Source organism: Lagopus leucura, unplaced genomic scaffold (genome assembly GCF_019238085.1).
Source record: "Lagopus leucura isolate 7727_CA_CO unplaced genomic scaffold, USGS_WTPT01 Super-Scaffold_100001, whole genome shotgun sequence".
Classification (NCBI taxonomy): domain Eukaryota; kingdom Metazoa; phylum Chordata; class Aves; order Galliformes; family Phasianidae; genus Lagopus; species Lagopus leucura.
The window spans coordinates 80,215,344-80,241,128 of NW_024962262.1; the positions used below are offsets into that span (position 1 = coordinate 80,215,344).

General features: G+C 37.2%; 1 long non-coding RNA gene across 3 annotated transcripts in view; it reads right to left on the bottom strand.

Moving 5' to 3' along the window:
- Window positions 1-25,785, bottom strand: part of LOC122177299 — a 321,677-nt gene that overhangs the window by 52,383 nt on the left and 243,509 nt on the right. For 2 of the 3 annotated variants that reach the window (XR_006178041.1, XR_006178039.1), the window contains 2 exons: window positions 8,562-8,621; window positions 6,181-6,323 (listed from right to left, as the gene is read on the bottom strand). This is a non-coding gene — a long non-coding RNA (uncharacterized LOC122177299). The remainder of the gene's footprint in view (window positions 1-6,180; window positions 6,324-8,561; window positions 8,622-25,785) is intronic. The other variant, XR_006178042.1, reaches the window with a different exon arrangement.

Here is a 25,785-nt window from a genome sequence, read left to right on the forward strand (position 1 = left end):
CATATGGAAAAGGATCAGCTCAGCCTCTTATTGCAGGCTAACATCTTAGACTGAACACTAGGTAGAATTATTTCAAAGAGCATCCCACTAGTTTCGTGCATTTTATCTTTCACTGCCTGTAATTTTTTTCTTCTTGTGTTTAATGACTTTATCTTCAGATTCAGATAATCGGATTAATTAAAAAAAAAAAAAACACACCAAGAAACTCAACACAAAACCATACATATAAAACCAGGTATATAGCTTTATGGTAAGTCCCAGGATAGGAGAAATATCTGGTTTTCAGGCTACATTGTTACTCCACACAAAAACTTATCTTTTTCCATGAAACCATAAAACCTATATTAAGCTGCCTAGAATCAACCCTCCTCCTTTCCCAGAGCTCTGCTCTTTATTTGATAGTTTTACTGTTTTTTTTCTGCACATTATTTTCTCTTTCCTGACTTCTTTTAACCATAGCTGTAGTCTTTTAGAGCTGCTGCTTTTAACGCGCTGCAATAGATGGAAGGGTAATTAGGGGTTCCATTAAGCCTGTACATGCTTCAGGTATATGAGATATATACTCATGTCTCACCGTAGCACAGATCATAGGCAGCGACTGATCAAATTATTGTCTCAGTGTTAAATTGTGGAATAATGATACATGCAACTGTACATTAACATGATGTAAAAGTCCCAGGCTTAGTTGATTTTCTTACTTAGCGGCTTAGCGCAGGGATATGCTTTCAAAAGGGCACATGAAGTGAAAATCTGTGAGCCAGTAAGTACTCAGTGGAGGAAAAAAAGAAGGAAAAATAATAGGATGGAAAATATACAGGTTTTTGGGAAAAAAAAACAACAACCTGAACATACTTGAACATATGTCCAGGGAACATCTAGATGTCTACTGGAAGAGAAAACCATCCACTTTCTATTTGTCTACAATAATCCTAATTTTATGCAGAGTAATTTAAAACATTTATCTCCAGTCAAGACAAAAGCTATACATAGGAATGTTGCTGAAACAGGAACACAGTATAAACTTTCTATAAGATTTTATTTTCAGAGCACCATAGGGGCCCCATCCAGTTTCCTCTGAAATCATTAGGATACTTGCCATAGATTTTTAGATGGGACATTAGGAAAGAACTTTCCTTGAGAGAGAGAGAAAAAAAGTATGTTTTCCCACCAATTTATGACTCCTACAATTATGCAAGTGAAAACAAAATTCTGTTGCCAGCACTTGTCCTAGCTCAGAAATTGTGGAGCAACAGCAAGAAACTACCAAACACTGAGTAAACTGGTTTTCACATCATATGGGCAGCATGTTACACACACAAACCAGAAGATTTAGAAATAAAAGGATTGTTTTGTTTACCAGTCTCTTAAATATTAGTAGAGGCTCTGCTCACCCCAAAGCCCCCTCAAAAAGCCATAGAGGCTCCACTTTTCACCGATACCAACAGCCACTCAGCCAGCACCACAGTCTGCATTTGCTTTGAGGACACACAATGGAAAGGGCATCACAAAACCAGCAGTTACGTTCTTCAGCTGAGCACCTGTCATCACCTGATTGCACTTCAGTTTGCAAGAGGAGCACCTCAGCTGTTCTTTGGCTCAGCTAAGGCAACAAGGACTGGGGCAAGCTCAGCAAGAGCATGGTTAGCCTTCAGCCCACACCCCACCTCTGAAACAGCCCCTGCCCATCAAGGTCCCATCACTGCAAGTACTGCTCTGCCCATTCCTGTCAGCCCTTGCCTTCAGCTAAGGAGCTCAGCTTGGGAAAGGCACTGGCTGAGTCTGTGTGGAGCAACATGGGCTAAGTGGAGTATCAGTATCATTGCCGTCAGGCCGTTCCTTTAAATGTCAGTGTGAGAACCAGATAACCATTAGGTAGAACAAAACTGATTCCACATATATGTATTGTCATGTTTGCTTTTGAGTTCCTCTATGCATTTTTTAGATTAATAATGATGTTGGGACAGTATATGTTTTCTCTATTAATTCCAGAAGCATGCTAGCAGTAGTTATTTTAAAAAGCCAAACAAACAACAAAAAAAAAAAAACACCAAAAACAACAAAGAAAACATAAGTAAGCAAATCACTGGAATTGACAATGTACAAAATGCTGCAATGAGAAAAAAATATATAGAATTGCTCCCCATTCTCAATTTTAAGTGTTATTTTTAGCAAGAGAAATTTAAACTCAGCAAGAGTGAAGCATTTCAGAAAGATGCCTAAAAACAGTGACACAAGCTTTCTGAATTTTAGTGAGTTTTATCACATACTGGTATAATTGTAGAATCACCAAGGTCAGAAAAGACCTCCAAGATCATCCAGTCCAACCATCCACCTACCACCAATATTTCCCCACTAAACCATGTTCCTTAGTACCACATTTCAGTGTTTCTTGAACACCCCCAAGAACAGCTACTCAACCACCTTCCTGAGCAGCCCGTTTATGACCTGACCATCATGATGTTGAACTTGCTACAAAAAGGAAACAAAACCAGAAAATTTATCTGAAAACTCATATAATCTCCCTTCTTTGTTTTTTTCTCTTCTGCCACAATTGTATCTCCTCATTCAGAATAAACAACACTATGTACAGCTGTAGCATAATGGTGCATAACTTTAAAAATTATATTTATTTCCCATAAACAGACTGTAAGTTAAAATTAATGTCATTTTAATTATCTAAGAGATGACTCTGTCTGCAAAGAAATCATTTAAATAAAAACAAAAGACATACATATTTTTTAATATTCACTTTTCCTTGTCTGATGGAATACAATTACACACAGAGGACCATAACTTACAACTAATCATGGTAAACTTTCATACCACATTGTACAGCCTATCTCAAGACACCTACAAAGAAACTTGAGATTGCCTACATATGCCACAACCTAATGTCATTTTTCTTGATTGAAGTGTAAGAGAAAAAAAATCTAACATTTAAACTGAAAAATCTTTGAAGTCCACCCTTTTGAAAGCACTCAAGCAGACTTTATACTCTGCTCAGCATTTTTTTTTTCCCCCTCTCTCCTTTTTTTCTCTTTTTTTTTCTTTCCTTTATGTCTACACAAAAAAGGTAACGGGGAGATATATCATTCACAGTAAGTTGCAGTTCAGCAATTACTGCATATTTAATGCTAGGCTGCAGCAGTGGCCACACAGTCATTCAGCTCTCAACTACAGTGAAAATAATTGCTTCCATATTTGTGGGGATTTCCTTGATATTAAGTGTTCCACAGCCATACTCCATGTTCCATGTCCTCCTGCTGGCCCACAAACATTACAGAAACTCACCTGCTAAGTACTGATAGGAACAGCAGCAAACAAAGCTCATGTTGATCCACCTCTTCCTCCCCACACATTAGCAATACTCCTACTGAGACCAGCCAGCCAAACGGAAGCAATGCTGCATGCCACACTTGTTACCAACAAAAGGGCACCAGAGATATATTTGGTACTTTACCTTTGCCAAGGCCTGACCCAGCCACAGAATGGCAGGCTGCCACAGTCAAGTCTCATTACAGAACAATGAGTGATCCACTTGCAGTCACACCAGGGCACAAAGCACACATCACTGGAGGAAGATTCCTAGGGACAGCTTCTCCCAAAGCTCAGGTGGACAGCTGTAGTTGGTTAGCTAACCCACCCTAATCAGCAACACTTGGCCAAAGAGAAGGACTAATCACTAGCTAGAGCAGGTGAAGCTGAGAAAAAAATCATTGTGAGACATCTATAATACCAGCATAAGTCCTGTTCGTGGAACTAAACAGGTGAGAAAATCTGACCAGTTAAACAAAAAAGGACTGAATTCACATACATCCTGTCAATGTAGGCCTTTTCAAACTAACCACAAGGTTAGAAAACAGAAATATGCTTTCTAATGTCTGATCTTGGAGAACAGCTGCACAAAGAATTGTTGATACTGGTTCTTGTACTGGTGTAACTTGGAAAGCTGTTTTTTGGTGCAGACTCATTCCTAGAGAAGGCCTCCTTAGTAGAAACGTATTTATTTTATCAATGGCCTGTCCCTGCTACGTTCATAAGCTACCAGTTAATAACAACAAGGATGGCATTTTGAGGTTAATACAGCTATATGACTTTGAATGAGTAAGAAACGTCCTGTACTCTCGTTATTGATGTTCCAGCTCTTCTGGGAAGAACCTGTCCTAAATATGCAGGGTAATCTTTTTGTAAATCTTGTTTTGAGTTCACAACTAAGACATGGATATTATCCTCATTATTCTGGGGGAAGGTCAGACACTACCCTGACTGACAGTGACTTTTATTAGGCGACTGAGTATTCAACAGAATGGTTTAAACATCACCACAGTAAATGAGGGATTATACTCAGATGAAGTAAGTAAAGCCACTGCTCTTTCACAACTAGGTTAGTGCTTGCTAAGCGATGTCTCCACCTGGTATTTTAAGTGCATGTTATATATTACATAACATCTGAGAAAGCATGAGAAAGCTCTCTGGTGGCTGGAAGGCATGAGTTCAGTCGGGTTTACAAAGATACAAGCAGTCAACCCTCTCCAAAATGACAGTTACTAGGGACATGTCTAGCTCTTGTTAGATACTTATTCTACTTGCTAGATAAACACCAGTTTGTTAAATTAAAGAAACCAATAGCTAGAAATATGTTTTTTCTTGTACCTTGTATAATTTTCATGCGTATTTCAAGGCCAGCTTATGCAAGATGTGATTATTTCAAGGATATTTTTTCAGAATACCAAGGAAAGTTCTCTGTTATTGTTTTCGTAAGAATGTTTTCTTCTTACTCTGTTTCTAAAAATTTCTCCATTGAACCAGGAGGAAAACAAAGTATAAGCTGACATAAAACTGTCCTGTACAGAAGACCTAATAAGAAAATATTATAATCTGTGAATATGATACATTTTTTCAAAAGTGTAAAGAGCTTCAACGATTTTTATATTCAAAAATATGTATACAAAAGTACAAATACATAACCCAAAGATGAAATAAGAACTAGGAAGATTGGAGTGTAACAGTTCATCCACTCAGACAAATATGTGGAAAATAGGAAATGTTAAGTCTGAAATACTACAGCCACACATATCAGTTTCTATACCTGCACAGCCTTGTGAGAGAAAACTGGGGAAAAAAAAAAAAAAACACAACAAAACACAGCTGTCCTGAAGAACTGAAATGAAGGATTCTTGGGCCACAGCTCTTCATATCTTTGCAGTATCGCTAACAATGCCACATGATTGTTTGGGTCTAGATAATGGCTGCCTCTCTGAGAAGAGCTCCTTAGGTTACTGAAAGCCACAGAAGGAATTATTTACAGCTGCTATATCATGGCAAAGAGGTACAGAGAAGGGCAGGAAGAAATATGATGGAGCGCTTCTTTATGGAAACCTGCCTGCTCACACCATTCTGGCAGCCATCACAGCACATCTCATGTTCACGTAGGTAGCCACACATGCTCCACTGCTCCAACTTCATAACAAGTGATGCTTTTATACATACACAGCCCTGACCCCACTCCACACAAGTGATGGTCTATCATTCTCAATGTGGGATCCCACAGGCAATCCTGTGAAGATAGGTGGACAGAAGCTTTGCTGCGGCCTTCTGCCTAATTTCCTAACTCAAAGAATCCAATTAACTCCTCACCTTCCTTCTCCCTGACTCCTGAAAAATGGTCAGGTATTTGTCATTGCTCTCTTCCTCCTTCAGATCTTGTCCATTCAGCTGTACATCCCATGGAAAATAGCTCAGTAATAAGTACCAGTAATCCATTACTTCATTTTCAGACACAAAGCCAGTATGGCGGTGTTCTCAGCACAAGGCATTTAAACCTAAGCTAGTCTACCATTCTTGTTCTACACCTGTGCACTGTACAATACAAACATCTGAAGTTAGTGAGAAGGATCCCATCTGATCTGCCTCATCTCCAGTATACCTAAGAATCCATTGCCTTGACTTTTCAGATGTTCCCCAGAAGTCTAAGAAAATTGCAGTTCCCACACAATAACATTTGTATTGATAAATGGCTGTAGTATTGGGATGTGGGAGAGGCAGGACCAATTGGCAGTTACATCTGCATTTCTGCAAGTATTTTTTTAGCAGAGGAAATGAGAACAGGAAGCAAAGTTTCAGAAATTTTTAGAAAGATCAGAGTGAGCACAGTAATGTAATTAACTGGAATGGTCCTACCTGACATTTTGCATGAGTGGAAGGGCAACACTCCCCATTTTGGAATGGATGACAAGGCATCTATGCTTGGTTCAGCTTGGCTTTAATAAATTGCTTTCCTTGCCTTTCCATTTTATACCCCTTGCAGACACACACAAAGTTCACTGTGAAATAAATGCAGTTTTGAAGTGATCACTGACATACTTCATACTGATATGTCTTTTCACAAAGCTATTCCACAAAATATTTTTTTCTTCCTTGAGTTCATTACCTAAGAATAATACTAAGTTTTGTTTAAGGGCAAAAAGAAATACCTTTGTACTGTTGTAATGATCTGATCCTACGTGTGATTAAATGCTCCAGGAAATACTTTGCACATTACCTCACTGATACTTTGAAATGCATTTCATAACGTGCTATATCTAGAGACCCAAAAAAGGTGTTTCTTTCTCCTCTATAAACCTTTTTGTTCAATCCTGTCAAGCTCCTACTGTCTGCTCAAGCTTCTGTTGTCATGCTTTCTCATTGTTCCTCACTCTCTGAGCTGTAATCCAGGCCATCCACATCCAGCTTGCTGCTCTTCTACAAACTTCTGCCCAACACTGATGTTAAAATACCAAATACCATCCAGTTTTTATAACTATGAGAAACGAACATACTAGAAACAAATGTACTAGAGATACAGGGGAAGGCTTCCTCTTCATTGCTTCCTTGCAAACTAAATTCTCAGATTCTTCATCTAAAGATAACAGTAAGCCTGAGTGTAATGGCCAGCATCAGGGTCATATATATAGATGCATTTATCCACACTCAGTCGTGTGACATATGTTTCTGTAAAAGAGTTTCCTGGGCTTTCGTCTCTCCAGAATTAGGATAGTTTAGAGAAATTCAAGGTTCCCAACAAGGTTTCCAAGGTATTTCTACTATTTATGCACCTGAAACTACCTAGAAATAGGCTGATCTTGATTCAATTCAGAGAGACAGTAGATGCTAAAAAGAAGACTTACTGTCCTGAAGGGAGATAAACCAGCGTGCAACTTTAGTATAGGGATGTCAGAATACTAGATAGTATGGATAAATGCATCCATTTTGTTCTATATTAATTTCATACTAATTAGTTTATTCCATGCTTTTGTTTCAAAGTGTAGTAAGCTGCATCTTGTCAGATATATGTAATACAGATTGTATCTTGGCAATGTTTTGGTATGCTCATTAAAAAAAATTTACTCAGAACCAACTTCTTTCTACTATCCTTTGGATAATCCCTCCAAACTTCATTGAAGAAATGAAAACATAACAATCCTATGCAGAGAAAGAAAGTCCAGACAGCGTCCTAGTTTTCAGAAAACCGGGCTAGTTATTTGTGAAATGGAGTAAGTTTTTCCCCCGGAACAGAAAGAATTTGCCAGATAATAGCTGCATGTTTAAGTTGTTCAGAAAATCTAAATGAAAAGTTAGTGTGCTTCTCAATAGCATTTTCTGCACTTTTCTCCCTCTCAACTTTTATTGCTCATGGTAGCCAGCAATTTTGATTGCACACAACCTCTTTTCAAAGGACCAGCATCCCAGCAGATTAAACCAAGAACATGAATTCTTTCATTGTGGTTAACTGTTAGAAATAAAGGGTCAGGTTATCAGCTGACATAAATCAGTCTGATTACACTGAAGCCCAAAGACAGTAAATAATAAGTTATAGTACCAAACCAAATTCACAGAAGCACAAGTTTATCCATGGGCTTACTTCAGTAAGGTATGGCTATGTAGACACATATCAGTATTGAGTCAATAAGAGAATACATCATTAGTTCATTTGTTGCTTTCCATTAGCAGAGCATTAATTTACCTTCCCTTGATTCCAACTTGTATTTGCTAAATATTACTTAAGTACTGAAGAAATCATGCAGCAAAAACGATCCGGGTCCAGAAAGACCCAGTTCACTCATGTTATTTACAAAAGGAAGACCCTAAGATTGCCTCAAATAATGCTCTCATGATTTTGAGTTCCAGCGGATTTCTATACTCAGGGCGAAGTTCACAGGTCCCACTTTGGCAGTGGTGTGTTTCAAGCTATCTGCAGGCTCTGAAGTAACAATAAAATCAATTGGATTATTATGTGATAGCATAACTATTTTATGCTTTTATGAGATTCTAAAATCTTGAAATCCAAGTTTTTACACTGTACTGGGGCCTGCACTATTTGGGTGTTAAGGCCTAGGTGCTCAGTGTCTTGTGCTAAGACTATTGAGTAGAGATAGAATGACCCCAAAAGCTACTCTGTCCCCTGGCTACTCCTCAGCATTCAGAGAGGGTCATCTACCCTGTAATGAGATGCCTTCACAGATCGAGGGCCCTTAAACCAGCTGTTGTGGTGCTTCACTTTCTTTCCTTATAAAAAATCTTACCTAATGTTTTGACTTTGTGGATCCTTACTGGAAATGAAATCCATTATGTCTTGCTCATACCTGTCATGAAGAGAGGGAACAGATCAATCATTTCTTCTGTGCATTAGATATGAGCATAGTTGAAGATTAATCTCATGTTTCCCTATCAGTCTCCCCCTCTTAAGCTAAATATTTTTACCCTGCAAACCAAATTATCCATACTTTTTTTTTTTTTTTTTTTTTTTTTTTTTTAATATGTTCCAGACTCTCTTTAAATGATCTGGAAGAGAGTGCCTAACACAGAATACCATATTCCAGTTGTGGTCTTTCCAGTTCTGTAAGATGCATAAATCTTATGAAATCTTATGAACCAAACATCTGCTGATACCTCCTAGTACATTTTTTTCCTACTTTGCAGCGTCACAATGCTATTTACTTATGTTTTCTACTACCCCGGCACTGAGATTACCAAACTTAAATTATGAAGGGACATCTTGCAGAGGAGATACTTGCATTACTTCTTATTTCTGTCTTTCAGAACCATGCTGACTAGCAGACATAGGACATGTAGGTAGTTGCCTTCTACTCCTGTTGTGGACATTCTTTGTGCGTTCAAGCAAGTAATTTAAAGCTTTTCCTTTGCACTTCTGTCAATATGATGAGGATGACAACAGAAAATACATTAAATGCTAAGACATAATTCCTATTTAGTCATTCATTTACTTTCCCTGGGTAAAAACCAGAAAAGTAAGAGATTATTTTGTTTTAAAAGAAAAACCACTGTAAAGAATTCACTATAAAGAAAATAATGTAAATGAAAACCTAAAGAGTTGCACGGTCAGTTGTTCCGCTGTTAGAGCAAACCAAAGATGTACAGGATGCCTTTAATTTCTGATTTATTCCACCAGCTGTCCCATGCAATCTCTAATTGCTCAAAAGAAATAAGCACATAAGGAGAACTTCATTATTGCAAAAAAAAAAAAAACAGAACAAAACAAAACAAAAACAACACAAAACCATATGCCATCAAGTTTTGCTGTATCATACTCCCAGTAAAATTTTGATTTCTTGTTAATGGTTTATGTAGTTTGGTGCCATTTTTCTTAAGCTTATTTTTGCCATAAACCTGAGTCAAGTGCAGATTTTGATCTAGATCACAGAAAATAGGCTGTTATCTCAGGAAACAATGAGCAGTGCATGCAGCTACAATACTTCCACAGAAGAAAGTAGAACAGTTTAAGAATTGTAACTTTTATTCATTAAATTTTTCCCAAGAAACCACATGAATAATAATAAAAAAGACCCCACCCCTTAGTCAGCTACATATATTTTATGACTCACTGTGACAGAACATGTAGAAAGGTAAAAGAAACAAGAAGAAGATTATTGATGAGCCATGAAAACATTCATCTTTTAATATAACTCAGTCAAAATATTCCATGGAATCACAGAATTTTACGTGTTGGAAGGGATCTCTTACAATGATTTTGTTCACCCCAAACAGATTCCTTACACTTTCTCACCGGAAAGTGTCCAGGCAGGTTTTGAATATCTCCAGAGAAGGAGACTCCATAACCTCTCTGCACAACCTGTTCCAGAGCTTTGTCACCCTCAAAGTAAAGAATTTTTTTCTCGTGTTCAGACATAACTTCATGTGTTCCACTTTGTGCTTATTGTCCCTTGTTTTGCCACTGAGCACCATTGAACAGCCCCACCCATTTGACTACCACCTATGATATATTTACAAGTATTGATTAAATCCCCACTCAGTTTCCTCTTCTCCAGGCTGAACACTCCCAGATCTCTCATTCTTTCCTCATAAGGGAGATATTCCAGCTCCTTAATCATCTTCATAGCCCTCTGCTGGAGAGGTTCTCTGTTTTACTTTTGGAGTTGGACTTGAAGATCCTTATGCATCCTGTCCAACTCAAGATATTCTGTGATGCTACAATTTGTCTTGACCTGGGGAGCCCAGAACCGGACACAATACTTCAGATATGGCCTCACTAGGGCAGAGTACAGGGGGAGGAGGATCTCCCTCGACCTGCTCACCATATTCTTTTTAATGCACTCCAGGATTCCAATGGTCTTCTTGGCCACAAGGGTACACTGCTTAGATCACGGTCAGCCTCTTATCCACCAGGACACCCAAGTCCTTCTCTTCAGAGCTCATCTCCAGCAGGTGAGCCCCTAACCTGTACGAATACATGCAGCTATTCCTTCCCATGAGTTGGACTCTGCACTTGCTCTTGTTGAACCTCATCAGGTTCCTCTCTACCCAACTCTCCAGCCTCTCTTGGCCTCATTGAAAGACAACATGGCCTTCTGGTGTGTCAGCAACTCTTCCCAGCTTTGTATTATCAGCAAACATGCTGAGGGTGCGCTCTATCCCTTTGTCTATGTCATTGATGGAGATGTTGAACAAGACCAGACCCAGTACCAAGCTCTGGGAAACATAGCTTGTTACAGGCCTCCAACTGGACTCCATGCTGCTGATCACAACTCACAGCTCTGCCAGTCAGCTAGTTCTCAATCCACTTCACTGCCCACTCATCTGTCTCACACTTTCTACGCTTACCTAGCCTTCCTGAAATTAAGGAACTACATCCACTTCTTTCTCTTCATCTATTCAGCCTGGTAAAAAGCTACCAGATTGGTCAGGCACTATTTCCACTTAGTGAATACATGTTGAGTATTCTTGATAACTTTCTTTCCTTCCACTTGCTTGGAGATGGAATCCAGAATAAGCTGCTACATCACATTTCCAGGAATGGAGGTGAGGCTGACTGGCCTATCATTTTCCAGCTCCTCCCTGCTTTTTTTGAAGACTGAAGTAACATTGCCTCTCCCCTAGTCCTCAGGATTCTATTCTCTATGACCTTTCAAAGACAACAGAGAGCAGCTTAGTAACCACTTCTGCCAGCTCCCTCAGCACTTGTGGATGCATCCCATTGGAGCTCATGGGTTTATACGTGTGAAGTTTGACTAGAAGATTTCTGACTGAGGGCAAATCTTCCTTTCTCCAGACTCTCTAAATAAATTCCAGGGTCTGGAATTCTTAACAGTAAAAACTAAAGAAAAGATGACATTCAGTAACTCTACCACCCCAGTGTCTGCTGTTACCAAGGCATCATCTCATTCAGCAGCTGATCCACATTTTCTTTAATTTTCCTTTACTGTTGACTTATTTTATTCATAACTGTTGCATCCTCTTGACTTGAATACCACATCCATTTGTATTCCTGTGAAAATGTGAAGTAGCTAGTGAAACAGGAAATTAGAACTTGAAATTTGAAGAGGAAGCTTTACTCATGAACTTCAGAAAGGCACAACACATGGTGGGAGGTGGTCTTCCTCTAAGGAATTTGTCAAAGCTATTATAATTAAACTATAACATTTGTAAAACCCATTTGCTAGAGTGTTGCTAAGTTCAAGTCAGTAATGAATGCATTCTTTAAGCACCTGACTAACAGATGATGCAGCCAGACCCACTTCCACACTCTAGTGTTTCTAATGTACTTCAAAGAGAAGAGTCTTCTGCTGACATACGGCCTGTATAAGGCATTGAGTATTTTAGACTGCAAACCAGTGGGATATGAAGCAACTATATACCGGAGACATGGTATCCATCTGTAAATGCAAACAGCTAGCTTGTATGTGTATCCAGACTTATTTATTCTTTACTAATTTTCCTTTTCTGTATATACCATCAATTTTGCATCTCTGCACTGCTCTTGGGTTTGCTGTAAGAATCAGCAAGTAAATGCCATTTCTATTTTTTCTTTCCCACTTTCCTCTTTTTATTCTGTTCAATTCTCCATTATTGCCCTCCAGTATAGCCACCTGATCATATCTTTTAAACATGCTTAATTTTGCACTTCCATTCACCAAGCACACACACTCATGACCAATTATTTTCATTAACTTATCCAACCTATTTTGTAAAGAGGCCCCTGTGACAGTCAATTATACTCTTTTCCATTTCTTATCTAACTCAGGAAATGGGTATTTGTCTCCTGATTTGGTTTCTGCAAAGAATGCAGCTTATTCGGAGAAGTAGTCTTTGGAATAAAGACTACTTGATTTTTCTACTTTACTACTCTTTTTTCTACTCTTGATTTTTCTTAGTACAATGTTGTAGAGACTGGGCTATATTGGCCAATCTTTAAAATCTCTTGCCATCTGAATGGCTTTCAGCTAAAATGTTGATGTTGATTTTCACTTCAGCATCAACGCTAAAAGTTTAAAGCAAGCCTTTCCTGCTTCCCACTTCATCACAAGTGTTACTTTAAGGAGAATTCTACATTTGAATAAGGGTCACAATGATCCATACTCTCCTTATACAGCAGGATTCTCAAACATGGTATAGAACAAAACTTCAGATATTGTCTCATGAATGGAGTGCTCTTCCAAATGACCATGTACCTTAGGAGCTTCATGAAAGAATTCCATACAGATTTAAATGAGCTTTAATGCTTTTCAGAAGCTGGATAAAGGAAGTAAGCTTTCACTAAATGAGCAGACTGCTCTGTCTGTATAGTCAGTAATTGCTCAGTAGATCATTTGGGTCTCCAAATTATAGTGTTTCTAGATAATATTGGAATAAAATATATCCTCACCTTATAAGAGCACAGATTTCAGCTACACTTGCAGTGACGTACTGAGGATATTTGGTAGTAAAAAGCAGCTAAAATGTAAATTTGAGATGCATCAATCTTTGTAGCATCCTTCTAAATATTTGATACTTTCAGTTGAATTTGAAGTATAATATATCTAAATCAATAGCTGAGATTAAGATATGATGATCTGAAGTGTCGAGATAATAAAATTATCTAGGACAGATTATTTCTGCCAGGTATTTGACACAATTATTTAGTATTTCTTGAGGCATGACTTCTGCATTTGAAATTGGTGGGCAGCCACACTCACAGATTTCCATACCAAAGACAAGCAGAGTTTAAGAAGTTAATATAGATCAACCACAGTAATGATCAAATAATTATAAAACTCAGCACCTCTTCCGTTATTGAAGAAGTAGTACAGTGTTCTTAGAGTTTTTCCAAGTTTCTTGTTCAAATACTCATTTTCAGTTAAACCCTGTTCCCCTCATTTAAGTCCAGAAGAAAAACATTTAAGCCAAACATCTGTCCCAAGTTTAGCCAACTTTATCATAGTACTTCCTTTTATAAGCAAATTTTGACATTACAGATCAAAATTTGATATCAACGTTGACTTCATTTTCCAAATTAAACCTGTTCTTTTGCTTCAAACTTAGTCCATACAATTATGTTAGAGAGAGAAATTATACTTTCCATTATATCTGTACACCATCACTGTAGCGATGGATAGAATAAATCAACTGTAAGCACATATTCCATCTAGATTTATACTGATGTGCATTTGCTTGTAGCATTTTGCCAGAGATACTGCTGACACACAATACTTACTAATTATAATACCACTAACTATACATAAGGATGATGCCTAGATTGCCAAAGGGAAATGAAATTCTTTATCACATTTACTCCTCCTTCAGGACTTGCATCCTTGCTTTGAAAGGAAACCTAAGAGGAGACCTGATCTCAGATGAGTTCACCTACATAAGAAGAGTCTCTTACACAACTTCCCTAGCTTTTGGTCATTATTTATTTCACATTTATGCTGTCCAGAAAGACTGGTTCTGTTCCTTTCCTGTTGGTACTCAAACATTCAACTTCTTTTCAAGATAGGCATTAAAAACGCTCATTTTCATACTCATTTTCTCTCCTTCTCGGCAGCTGGCAGAAGAATCATTAATAGCAACAATTATGATGTTATGTGTCTTACTAAGGCAATATTTGTACTTTTTTTTTTTGTTAGTTGTCCAGCACTGGAAGTTTTCCAGTCCAGCAAAGCCTTCGTCAGATCTTTAGATCAGCCACAGACTGAATTTATATTCACAGATGTGTTCAGGTGTTCTTCCTAACACAGATTTTCTCAAGCCTCCTCCTTGACATTTTCCTTCACTCGGTCAGAGTTAATCAGTTCTTTAAAATGTTGCTCCTTCAGGGGGAGGATTTCCATCTCTTCTGACATCACAGGCTGTGACAACATAGAAGATCCATTACTGAAAAGCCTTTCCTAACTTTTGTCAATATCATTTTTATCTGCAAAACTAATTAGCTTAAAAAGGGTCAAAAAGTCCATACCTACACTAGATTGTATTTAAATTTGTCAAATAAGAATGTAACTTCTCTTAAGATAACATCAGTTTTCCCAGTTATTAAACTATATCCCTTATTTATTTGTACTCCCTTTGTTACGCCTTCTGTTTTACATTTTCTTAAGACTTCAGTTTGATATTTATAAATGAAGTAAGTAATTCTTTTACTAATTCTGTAGAAAACCTCAAAGGCCATATTTAAGGGGAAAAAAATACATCTCCAACAAAACAAAACAAACCCAAGCTATTAAAATGGAATGAGCCACTACAAATTTCCTACACTGTCCTGAAATTCCACTAAACAAACAAACAAAAAAAAAAAAAAAGCAGAAAAAAAGCTAAATAGGGTGGGATTTTTTTTTCTTTTCCTTTTTTCCTCCTTAATTGAAGACTCAAAGATTAGTACACAAGCACATTAGAGTAAAAGACATTTCTAGGAACCTTAAATTAAGCATCTGCAGAGAAAAATTGCTTTCTAAAGTCCAGATTTGTGAACTGGTTTTAGTCAAGTTTCCCTTCCTAAAGAACTCCACACATGGCTATTTTCAGCTCCCTCTAGGGAAGGTAATGCTTCTATTAGCATCCATTTGATGGACCATCAGCACCAAAAATAAGTTTCCTGAACAGTGAGAGAGTTACTTGATAGATATCCTTTGCAACATAAATAAAATGGTGGCTTACATAAACAGCAAAATAATAATAAGGACCACCTACCTGTAGCACTTTTGGAAAGCAACTGAATAAAGCATGGAACACAGCACAGAGCAAGCACAGGCTGCTCTATATTGGAAATGATGCTAGTGGTTGGTTGCGGGGTCAGAAACGCCATGACTCTTCCTTACTTTCCCCTCCTCCTCCTTCTCCGGCAGTGATTTATCCTAAAACACCCAGGTAGGCATGCTCCTATGGCTGTACTTATTTCAGTCAACTAACTATCCTGTAGGACTAAAATCAAGCTTTCTTGGTATGTGGTCATATATAACTGGTGGGCCCATAGCTTGGGGTCTGGGTCTCAGGTGGAGCTAGTTAGGCTAGTTAGGATCTATTAATGCTCTTGTTAAGGCCCTGGTACAGAACAAATAAAGAAAATAGAAGATAAAGCTAGATTTAGAAATACTAATAATAAAAAAGAAAATGTAGCTAGTTTTGTATGAATTTCAAGATAAAGTCGTGAAAAGATCCTTGGATAAGAATCTGCTTTGGGGAGCTATTATGTGAAGTTCTGAAAACTGCTTTTTAATCATATGAGCATGTCAACCTTGGTGAAAAAGCACCCAGAAAATAATATTTTCATTTAAAATAACATAGACGTTGTATCTTTACCTGTTTTGGCACACCACTCTTTAAAATATTCAGCCGTACTCATAGATACATATTCATGTGGCCTAGGAACTATGTTTACACAAAAACTTCCAGAGGACCAAAGCCTTTTACCACCACATTAAGAAGCTGTGCAAACAAGCATACTGAAATAGAAGAAAAATAGCTTCTACTTGCACAGACCTATCTACTGGCTCAGTGCATATTTGTTCATGTTAGATTTTAACAAGAAACAGAACACAGGTCACTGGATGTTTTTTCAACTAGGTTTCAGATAATATGACTTCATCTATTCTTGCCCACATTATGCTCCGATTATATAAGTTTTCAAAGGAGAAAATACTCCAGATAGAGTATTTAAAGTAGAGCTGGTAACCAACAACCAAATTAAGAAGAAAAGATGATAAGAGTCTGATGTCATTCTGGCAGCAATGTCATTTGATCAAAGCAAGTCAGAGATGGAGAACTAACATATGGGACTTGCCAACAACTTCAGCTTCACCTTCATCAATGGCAAATGAAGCAACTTCCAGCAAACACATTACCATATTGGCAGAACTGAAATAACCTTCATATGACTGATAGCCAGCCTCAGAAAGGATGGCTGATTTTGATCCCCTGTGTACGGTGGAGGACTGTATTACCCCAGTACCTGAAGAAGATAAAGTTATAGACATATACGTGGTTGGATGAAAACATGACATATGCTACTTTTCTTCTTAAAGCAAATTCAGTCCACTGAGTAAATAAGCATTTGTAATGTAACAGATTAGGGGTAGGAAAGGAAAAAAAAGGCACCAATAACAACAATCACCAGGGCCATTAATCTCCTTAAAGCGACCTGCCAGATCTTGGCAGTATAGAAGCAACAGACTTCTTCATTTTTTGGAAAGAACACAAATACAGTACTGTGGCTGATTACTTCTCCAGATATATTGGTTTGGCTGTACTTATATAGACCTCACTGGCACACACTGTCCAGAAATAAAGTAAATAGTTGAGAAACATGAAGTCCTCATGTCAGATAATGGGCCTTTAAAACAATCAAAGTGTTTACAGAGAACTTTTATGTTCAACATTGTTGTCATAATTAATTTTACCCCTAGAGAAATGGAAAAAAGGTAGAGATGTAAAGTGCATGAAATAGCACCGATTAAAAGAAAAGCAAAACCCACAATCCTTCAGCAAAAATTAATGGCTTGATATAAAACTCTTCTAGTCAGTCAACAACCACTGCACCTGGATCTGCTCCTGCAGAATTTCTGATGGTAAGAAGATTAAAGACGATTCTATCCATGGCACCCAGACAGCCTTAAACTAAATGTTCCAGCTCAAAGGAATGCTAAACATGAGAAGGTGAAACAAAAATCCATCAACAACAAATGTCAATGCTTGGCACATTGCAACACCGCTGCCTGACCTGAGATCAGGGACTGGAGCTTTCAGACATTAGAATTTATTCAGAATTAAGCACCTAGCCACCTTCCTATGACATTCAGAAGGATTTCATTAGAGAATGTGAACTGATCAGCAGTGTTTTCTGGTACAACAAGGAAACAATCAAGGATCTTTTTGAATTCCCTAATGAAATGTGAACTACTTAGGAGGTTTCCCCCCAGGACCGCTTTAGAAGCCAGAACAACCCTCCCAAAGAATTGAACTTAAAACTCTATGTGTAGGCTCCGTGTGCTCGTGTGTTTGAGTTTTAGAAATGTTGATTTGTCATTTTAATTTTCAGCATGATTGCCAGACAGAACCAGGATATGTTGTAAGGGTAGGATAAGAAACAGGACAAGTTCAGAAAGGGGTTTTCCTCGCAGCAGTGTGAGCCACATTCTTATTTAAAACATCAAATTACAATAAATATTTCATATTGTATGAGGTCACTTGTATCCAGACATTACCATTTTCTAGAATAAAATACTGCTTTTCACACTGGGAAAGGTTTACACTAAACTCCATCAATCTGAGCTGATGTACTATGAACATCTTGTTCTTCCCTCTTGTGACAGAAACCTTTTGTGGTTTTGAACTGTCAAATGCAGGCAGTTATATACAGTCCAATCTCAGAGTACAGTTATCCACTATCTGTTCTTTCATATAATAAACAAATCTGATTTAAACCTGGACTATTAAAAACCTTGACAGAAAGAAACACAATAATACATACTGCATGTAAGTATAGAGGCTGAATCACAGAATTACAGAATTGTCAGAATTGGAAGGGACTTCTGGAGATCATCTTCGTCCAGAGCTCTGCTAAAACAGTTCCCTACAGTAGGTTTCACAGGAAAGTGTCCAGGTGGGTTTTGAATATCCTCAGACAAGGAGACTCCACAACTTCTCTGGGCAGCGTTGTCCAGTAAAGAATTTTTCCTTATGTTCTGTGTGCTCCAGTTTGTGCTCTCTTGCCCTGTCACTGGGCAACATTGAAGGCCTAAATGGTTTATCTTATGCCATCAGATTATCTCATTTATTAAAAATTTCCCACTGTGAAACAATTTATTTCAGCAAACATTAAATTACAATATTAGTAAAGCTGTGAAAATTAAATAACAACAATTATATTTTAAAAAATTATATACAAAAAATCAAACTCCTGTAAGAGGTGAAATAGAATCACATAGCATGTTAACCAAGCATCCCAAATGGCTGCAGTTTTGCCTGAAGTTTCCTGCCATATTACCTGGTGCCCCATGCTCTTCCCAAACAATTGTGTAATGTGATCAAGGTGTTATCCATTTTCGCTGTCAGACCAGTTCTCCCCCGACACCCTACCTTCTGCCCTTGCTTTATGGAAGTCTTCTTACTTAGGTATTCTGTGTACAACAAAACAGGATTTGCAGGGGATACAGATACAGGAACACACACCTTATAGTTCCTAAAGTTGGCCAAGTCAGCTACTTCTTCAAAACTGTCAAGATATTTAGAAGCAGATCATAAATAGCTTTATCGATGAAAATGGAAGTATGTAGAAAATTCCACCACTTTGAGTTGAGGGATCAATTTGAAGACTTACATTTTGTAGTGTTTTTTTTTTTTTTTTTTTTTTTGGCCTCCAGAGAGGCCATGATAGCTTTGCAGTTTTGAAAACACGCCCTAGCTCTTGTAGAGTAAGAGTAAGACTCAGTGGAGCAATTCCACACTGAAAATATCCTGAAATAAGTAAAATCTTTGCCTCTGATATCAATAAAGATAAAATCTCCTCATAATATTGTTCTGTTTGTTAGACTTTAGTTTACTTGAAAATAAAACATGAGTTATTTGGGATATTGGTGAAACATGTTTGCCTAATTCATTTGCTATTACATATTTCCAGTTCAGGAGATTTGCTGAGAGTCTTTGGCTCTGACAGGTGTACCTGACAGGGGTGCAGCTTCAGAAAAAGTCAAAGTCTTGCCAAAAATCATACATACCAAGGCAGAATATTATCATTCTAGACTTCTTCTCAAGGAATTCTCAAGGGAATAGGGAACTGGTATAGTATATGAGAGGGAACATCTCCAAAGCATCTTTCTTATTGTAGATGGGCTGATGTGTCCCTAGGACTCCAATTCCCTCTTGCACTACCACACATGGGTACATAAGGCTCTCTTAGCTCCTGACTTTGTTGCCTGCATGGACATGGAAAGGGCCGAAACCAGTCTCCTGTTCAAGACAAGAGAGTGCAATAATATGCCCTCTCAAGAGTTTTCAGAGGTCCAGTGGCACAGAAAAATCCACAAAAGATATCGCAGGAGCAACAATCTTCCCACTAGTCTCATCAAAATGATTTTGTGTATGCTTGCACCGGGACTCCATTATGTCCCATTACTTTATTTATTCCATATCAATATTTACTAAATTTTCATCAATTTAGCATGATAAATTTGCATGTCAGAAGAAATGGAAAGTCAGAAAATTACCAGTTCCAGATCTAGGACTGAAGTACAGAACATTTCTCAACATAGTTAGGGATGTACAGCTCTTTCTGTGTCAGACAAATAAAAACTGAAACATCCAAAAGGAAAATCTGAGTGAGTTTTCCTGTCAGTCAGCAATTCAGACAAGCATTCATACAGGCTGGTTATAAGTATACTTTTCTGTGCACATTTTATATATACATAACTACCTTAAACCATATATACATCTATATAAGATACACGTAAATGTATTTCTTGAAGTCAAACTTATGCTTAACAAAGATATATTACATTAAACAGACTTGCCAAGAAGGGAATCTGCACAAGAGAATACTGGTATACAAGCAGAATGTATTTTGTATTCCTGCAGAAGATTTCCTCTAAAATCTTGGTAGAAAAGGAAATTAAGGAAGACAAACTGAACTGTGATGCTTAGGGAGTCCCTTGATTCTGCCTGTCAAAGTTTCAAGCCTGCTTGGGGCCTCAGGGGAGTCTGGCTGTTCCTGCTCCTCCTCTGCCAACCAGACAGTAACGGCCCACTGCTTTTATTCATTACCCTGAATGTAATGCACTAAATTTAACAAGTAACACACTCAGCGGGAATTTATTGGCCTTTTGCAGCATGATTGCAAGGTAGGATATGGATATGGATTCCAATTACTGCTGACACCCAGATAAGACGAACAAAGCCTATATATATGATTGTTATTAATCAAAGGTAATATCTGGTATTACAGGGAAACAAAAAACAAACCGAGAATAATTTAAAAATACTTAGCTAAACATTTTTTTTTTTAATCAAAATATTTGTCATTCCAAATAAAATTATACTGTTATTTCCTAGCTAGAAATTACAAAGGGGGTAGTATATTATAAAAATAGCCAGAAAGAAAATTTAAAACAACGTTTATTCATTATAAAACAATATGCAGAAAATTCACATCCCAGGAGGTGTAATATGCTGTGAGAAGCCTGAAACAAAAATATGCATACATTCACAATTATGTACATATTAACGATCATTAAACAAAATAAAAATTGGTAATGTATTCCAGAGAGCTGAGATTCATATTCATCTGACAGTATTAAAAGATGGGATAGGAAGGAATTAATTTTTCTTGTTCACATCTGGAGTTTAAATAGGTACAATATGAATGGGCAAAGAACAAGCCAAAGACCACTGTTTGAAAATTCCAGAAATGAACAGATGTGAAACACATGTATATCTGTCCCAAACCCCTCCCAGGTGAGTAAAGAATCTAGCCACTCAGCTATCTCTGATTGTCTTTCCTTTATAACACTGCAGCCCACAGCACATTAAATACTGGGGATATTCAAAGCAGTACGAGGCAAGGAGTTCATCTCCATAGCATTCAGAATTTCCATTCAGCTTGAACCTAGAAGATGAAAGTCTTTTTCAAGCTATCCAAACCATTAAGATCTTCAGAGTGCAGCCAGAAAGCTTGTGAAATTTCTCATTACTGTCCTGATATTCCTGATAATTCAAGCTGAGTGTATCAGATGGAGAATGTTTTCTGATAACAACTCTATTCTCTTTACGAACCATAAGCAAGAGGCATTACTTTTCAAAAACAAGGAGTTAAAAAGATGAAATTTCAATTTCTGAAAAGATACGACAGTACAATTTGCTTGAAATTCAGCAAGTCTGCTGTTCTCAGGCTACCTCAGATTCCTACAGATACAACATATCTATATGTTTGTCCAAAAATTATTCCAAAAATGACACTTCAGATGCCACACTGGTCCTTCCTGGCTGAACCTTATGACTCTTTCCTGTTTCCTGAGAAGCTATTCCCTTGTACTCCATTTATTTCCCCGTCCCTTCAGTACTGGTAAAAGCCTATGTATTTGCCCAAGGGGACAGAAGTGACACCAGCACTTGTCTCATACAAACCATCACAAACCTTTTAGTGCAGCTCCCAGAAACGAAGCACAAAGCAAATACTTGGAGACTAAATTTCAAAGGGAACTTCACCAGTTCTTTTGTACTTAATGACTTAATTCTACAAGTTGTTGTTATCATGCTATCCACATAAACTGAAGTGTGCATATCAGTTATTATGTGTATAATGTGTGTTAGCTTGCCTTTTCTGGGATGCTTGCTCTCACTTGTTGTAGGAGAGAGACCAGTCTACTGATGGTGGGGGCTGTATTTTTCACCACTCTTGTGGAGAGAAATATCATGAGCAAATGAGCACCCATGTCTTGGTTATAACATAGATAAAGTACAAGCTATAGAAATATACACATCTCATAAAGTGAGGAAAGGTAGAAGGGGAGATGCATATTGATTTCAATGAAAACAATCTTTTAGTGACATAGAAAAAACAATTATATTTTCTCACCTCATTTTTGCGATTCTACCTGATATGTAAAAGTGTTCTTAGACTGAGTACAGAGGGTATTAATAGAATAAATATAGAGGAATCACATACTTTTTAGGAAAAAAATACTTTTTAACCAGACTCTATGTACATTATACATTTATATACGTAACAAACGTGTATATAAACTTACATTTATATGAACCTATCACATGGGTTTGCTATGTGTGTATGAAGAATGGATTATATGAGAGCAGAAAATCATTTTTTGCTGCATTTGTTGCTGTAAGGTATTACTGATAAATGTTTGATTACATATGTACATTATTTCAAACTGAGAAACTCTTGGGTTGGTGATACAGCCTTGGTATCAAAGAGGTCTTTTATTTTTATTAATAACTCTAATATTTTCTTGCATCCTGGAAGTTTTTCATTGAGGGAGAAAGTGAAGCAGCTAAAATTTTGATTCATCAGGGCTTGCAGATATGTATATAACTCCAACCTTGAGAGAAATGTTTGCCAGAGCTTCATAAATAAGGACTTAGCTAATAAGTGAATTACTAAACTGCCCTTTTTCCCAAATATTGGTCTTAGAGAGTTTTGGTTCAGACCTCAAAAGAAGAGCTATTTCTTTCACTAAAATATAGCCTTTTGCAATTCTTGCTGATGTTACAATAAATGCATAGAAGCTATGTGCATGTGATGGCGTACACATCGTTTTGTAGAGAACATGAAATAAAAAGCAGTATACTCATATTCCAACTAGCTGCTTATGTAGAACAACAAAACAAAACAAGGGTGGCTATTGTAGCTTGTCAGCATGGCAAAGAACGTTAAAACTTCATCCTTTTGTTCTCAAATGTTAATGGAAAAAATAACAACATCTGAAAAAGATTACAATTTAAAATGGTAATGATACATTTGTCTCAAGAGAATTTGTATTCCGTCTGCAAATCAATCAAGATATGCTCAAACAATTTAGAGAGAAATCACAGCTGAATACCTAAAATCCTGGGAACAAAGAATGGTACCTGCATATAGGACACAGCTGGCAATACCCAACAACAGACAGAGAAATGAATTTTGTAAATGAATAAACTCATCAATTCTGATACCTTCTACTATAAATGATGTGATTTTTGTATACAGCGCACTCTCAAGAAAAATATTGTGCCTTCCATATTTTTGCTAGCACGTACTATGGAAGTATATTAGATCACACTCTCATGATTGGAATAAAATCACGAAAATGTGGATCAGGTCGATAACTTTAATGCAAAATATTATCTTCCTTTTTTTTCTTATGAATTTTTCACAATGCTTTTAACACACTAATCCTTAAAAATCATTTAAGCAATAAGACTGGGAGAAGGCATCACACTGGAAGGGAATAATTTCATGCCTCAGATGTGTTGTGAAGCATGAGGATGAAGAATGAGTGGCTTCACTCACCTGAGAAGTGCAATGAGTCCCAGAAATGCACTGCCTAAAGTATCTTATTGCTATTACAACATGGAAATGATTTTAGAAAAGGTCACACCCACAGAGCTAGTAGGAATGATTAGATATGAGTGATCAAGGCGGCAACCATACAGACTGTAATTTAGTGTTCAATAAATAACAGAGCTCCACCACCATGCTTTTAAAAATAATGTGTACATTTTAATGATTAAAAAGAACCTCCTTGCTCAGGGGAAGTGCTGCCCTGGCCAAGCGTGTCTGTCAAAGCTCAGCTACAGCAACCTAGAAAATACGATATTTGAGCTACTGCCCCAGAAGATATCCATGGTGATGTTTGTCCAAACCCAAAGTGTTCAGGAGATGCAAAGGCATTTCTGCACTTGCAAAGGTGAATGTCACTCCACCTCAACTGGTTTGCAAGAAACAGCTGATGGGAAGCACCCATTTCCTCTTACTCTGCCAAGTCTGACCCTGGGAGCAGCCATGATTTACCTGGGTTGGACAGCGCTAAAGAAGAAAAGCTTTGTATCCCACTGGGACACTGTTAGAGACAGTTAAGATGCTGTTAGAGAAAGCAAATATTTAAAATGTTATTATTAGTTTTGTTGGAGCTTTTATCACCATTTTGTTTCTTTTACAATGAAAAATCACTTCCCTTCTGAAGAGTTGAGACAACATGACGTCTATTTTATGCAGATTTTCTATTAAAACAGTAATAATGAAAATAAAGGTTTCAAAAAATGAAACTTTAAAAATACCATCCATCATTTTATAGACAACTGGCTGCAGTTGGGTTTGCTGATGTACCATCTAACTGGATTCCTCTATGGCATATTATCAACTATTGAATGGAAAATTGAATGGAAACGACATTTTGATTTTGGAAAAAAAAGAGCTGTTTTTTTTTTTTTTTTTTTTAAAACGTTGGAATCCTAGCTAGTTTTTGAAGTATTATCATCTTTCCCTATCAGGTTTATACTAAGATCACTCTCCTATTTTCATTCTTGGCATATGTTTACAATGTAACCCTACCAAACAGTCTACCAGTATTTTCTTCTCTATCCATACATTACATACATATATTATATCATAATTTATCATTATCTTCAGGAGATTTCTTTAATTTTATGACAACCTTTTATTACATTTTTTCTGGTAATCCAAGCAGGAAAAAAAAATACAAAACAAAACAAAAAACACAGTAAAAGAAACAAAGGGAAAAAAAGAAAAAAAGTAGTTTCCAATTTTAAACCAGCACATTTTGTACTACTGCTAGTCTGCTCTGGAGACCTGATGTTTTGATCCAGGTATCTGATGTACTTTTGACTTTGCCATCACAATGATGCATTAAAATTATGAAACTTCTAGTTTTGCTCCTCTGAAAGTACTATTCAAAGTTATTCAAAGAAAGGATAAAGAGTAGTAACTAATCAAAAGGATGAAGAATACTTAAGGAAGTATTCCCAGTCAAGGTACATAACCAACACATGATACCATGTAAATACGTTGAGTAGCCAATATTCACCACAACAGCAACGTACAGAGGCAGATCTTATCAAAGAGTAGTGACATTTAATCATGCTATATAAATTTAGAAGGTGGAAAGACTCCCACCATTTCCAGCCTCCTTGTGCTGAAAGACTATCAGTTAAAACAGACATATGAAGGAATGTAACAAACAGAATTTGATTGTTTTCTTGCTTGTTTCCATTTATCTTTCATTCTGCAGAAATACTGTAAAGTGAAAAAAAAATGTTTTAAACAGTAAAGGAAGTCTCACATTCAAGACAAATTTATAAGGCATTTACTGATTGTCAGAATGCAAAATTGCTGTAATTTACTCCTCCTAGAATGAACTTCTTGTGTTGTCTGATTTTTAGAGATTTCCCTGGGAATAAACAGAACCAACAATATCACTGATCTCAGCACCAGAGAGAAGGCTGGATCTTGCAAAGCTTTGTCTTTCACATTGGAGAGCATCAGCTATGGAAGGTCTTCAGGGGCTGAGGAGGACT